The sequence below is a fragment of the Magnolia sinica genome, chromosome 1 (genome assembly GCF_029962835.1).
Source record: "Magnolia sinica isolate HGM2019 chromosome 1, MsV1, whole genome shotgun sequence".
NCBI lineage: Eukaryota > Viridiplantae > Streptophyta > Magnoliopsida > Magnoliales > Magnoliaceae > Magnolia > Magnolia sinica.
The window spans coordinates 110,390,120-110,393,236 of NC_080573.1; the positions used below are offsets into that span (position 1 = coordinate 110,390,120).

The following is a 3,117-nucleotide window of genomic DNA, read 5'->3' on the forward strand; positions in this document are numbered from 1 at the left end:
TGAGGTGCATCAAGCACCCCCGCCTCGTACTTTATGAGATTATTTACAACCAGCGGGGGTGAGTACGCCCTCATGCATGATTTTTTCTGAAAATACAGGACATATGGACATCAAGCCAGGGGTTATCCAACTCCTTCCTAAGTTCCATGGGCTTGAATCTGAAGAACCATATCTACATTTGAAAGAGTTTGATGAGATCATAGCCACTTTATATTTTCAAAATGTGTCTGAGGACACAGTCAGGCTGAGACTCTTTCCTTTTTCCTTAAAGGAGAAGGCTAAGACGTGGTTACATTCACTGCGTCCTAGATCTATTGACACATGGAATGACATGCATAAGAAATTTATAAAGAAATTTTTTCTACATCATAAAACGATTACTCTTAGAAAAGCAATCATGAACTTCACCCAAAAGGAGGATGAAACATTTTACCAATGTTGGGAAAGGTTCAAGGATTTGGTCAGTTCATGCCCACAACACGGCTTTGAAACGTGGCGCATTACAAATTTTTTCTACGATGGACTGACATCTTCCATGCGTCAAATGGTCGAGACAATGTGTAATGGAGAATTCATTAATAAAAATGTCGACGAGGTATGGGATTACCTCGATAGTCTTGCTGAAAAATACAATCATGGGATTATTACCCAAAATCGAACACCACGTCTAGGCCGACTCAATCTAAGGAGAAAGGTGGATTGTATCTCTTGAAAGAAGAGGATGATCTCAAGTATAAAGTGACTACGCCCATAAGAAAAGTTGAGGCCATAGAAGGAAAGAAGGATAAGGTTAATGAAAGTATTTGCAGCATATGTGATTGTAACATTCATACAACTGAAAATTGTCCTACGATACCCACCTTTCGAGAAGTGTTGAATGAACAATCCAATGCCGTAAATAATTATCAAAGACCTTTCAATGGACCAACCTCTAATACGTACAATCCTGGTTAGAAAAATCATCCAAACTTTAGTTAGAGAAATGGACAAACTGCTACCCCTCAAGGTTTCTTCAATCAAAATCCAAATCAGGAGAAACCTCAAGAAGAACCGGTTCAAAATTCCATGCAAGAGCTGACCCAAGCAATGTGAGATTTTATGCAAAAGATGGATTCACGTATGACGGTTATAGAAAAGGGGATGCTTCCTGCACAACCGCTCCCCAATCCTAAACCGCAATACAAGATAAGTGATCCCAGCTCTTTAAATCAAATGGGGCACGCTAAATCCATCACCACTCTTAGGAGTGGGAAGATCATTGATAAAACTCTTCCGATTAGGCCCAAAAAGCCTCAAGAACCAGAAGAGGACAACAATAATGGATCTAGTGAGGCCCCACAAAAATTAGAACCGAAACTTCTAGAAAAGCCAGTTGCTCCATTTTCCCAACGGTTGGTCGCACCAAAACCTCTCTCTAACTCTCAGGATATCCTACAGGTGTTGAAACAAGTGAAAGTCAATATTCCTCTACTTGATGTCGTAAAACAGATACCTTCATATGCCAAATTCCTGAAAGACTTATGCACGACCAAACGACGGCAGAGTATTCAAAAGAAGATCTTCTTGACCGAGTGAGTACCATCCTAAAGCAACACGTGCCACAGAAATTTAAAGATCCCAATAGCCCAACCATATCATGTGTAATCGGGGACCATCGAATTGATCATGCACTTCTTAACTTAGGAGCGAGCGTCAATCTGATTCCCTACTCGGTATACAAACAGTTAGGTTTAGGTGAATTAAAACCAACCCTAACCACACTACAACTTGTTGATCGCTCTGTTCGTATACCAAGAGAGATAATTGAGGATGTGTTGGTCCAAGTTGATAGATTTTACTACCCTGTAGATTTTATCATCCTGGACACTGAACCCATCAATAACATGAGCACTCAGATTCTCGTCATTCTTGGTCACCCATTCCTTGTCACTTCAAACGTAATTATTAATTGCAGGAATGGTGTCATGACTATTTCCTTTCGGAATATGACATTGGAGTCAAACATCTTTTTCAATAACGGCAGAAACTTATAGGATGATGACGATTTTCATGACATTAACATGTTTGACTCTTTAGTGGAAGATACGACACCTCTGACCTTATCCTCTGACCCTCTAGAGACGTGCCTGGCCTACTCCCATGATTTTGATGATGACATGATTAGGGAGACGTATGCCTTGCTTGATACTGCACCGGTACTTAAAGTTAACCGGTGGAGGCCACAATTTAAAGAGTTGTCCCAAACTGATGTAGTGCCTCTACCATCTAACCTCAAGCCACCGAAGCTTGACTTAAAACCTTTGCCCTCTAATTTAAAATATGTCTATTTAGGTCAAGATGAGACATACTCGGTGGTGATCTCTGCCCACCTGAATAAAGAACAAGAGAGTATGCTCATACCTACTCTCATTAAGCATAAGGGAGTTCTTGGATGGACGATAGCGGACCTTAAGGGAATCGACCCCTCGATTTGTACTCACCGCATATAGCTTGAGGATAATGCGAAGACCGCTCAGCAATCACAACGTAGACTAAATCCAAACATAAGGGAAGTGGTTAAGGCCGAGGTTCTTAAACTATTGGATGTGGGTATCATATACCCCATATCCGATAGTCAATGGGTGAGTCCAACTCAGGTAGTTCTTAAGAAGTCCGGGATCACCATCGTAGCCAATGCTAATAATGAACTCGTGCCAACTAGAGTTACTACTGGTTGGAGAATGTGCATTGACTATAGGAAGCTGAATACCGTCATGAGGAAGGACCACTTTCCTTTACCCTTCATTGATCAAATCTTGGAAAGGCTAGCTGGTCATTCCCATTACTGTTTCCTTGACGGGTATTCGGGCTACAATCAGATTAAAATCGCCCCTGAGGACCAGGAAAAGACCACATTTACATGTCCCTACGGCACCTTTGCCTACAGAAGGATGTCATTCGGATTATGTAATGCCCCTGCCACCTTTCAGCGATGTATGATAAGTATCTTTTCTGAAATGGTGGGGAAATATCTAGAGGTCTTCATGGACGATTTCTCTGTTTTCGGTTCATCTTTCAGCGAGTGCTTAGAGAGTCTTAAATGTGTGCTGAAAAGGTGTAAAGAAAAGAACTTGGTAC

At 41.3% G+C, this 3,117-nt stretch overlaps 1 non-coding gene across 1 annotated transcript; it reads right to left on the minus strand.

The window, feature by feature from the left end:
* Positions 1–379: 379 nt before the first annotated feature.
* LOC131222531 (small nucleolar RNA R71) lies at positions 380–486 on the minus strand. The gene has a single exon (XR_009160097.1). It is a non-coding gene; the product is annotated as a small nucleolar RNA R71 (small nucleolar RNA).
* Positions 487–3,117: the final 2,631 nt, after the last annotated feature.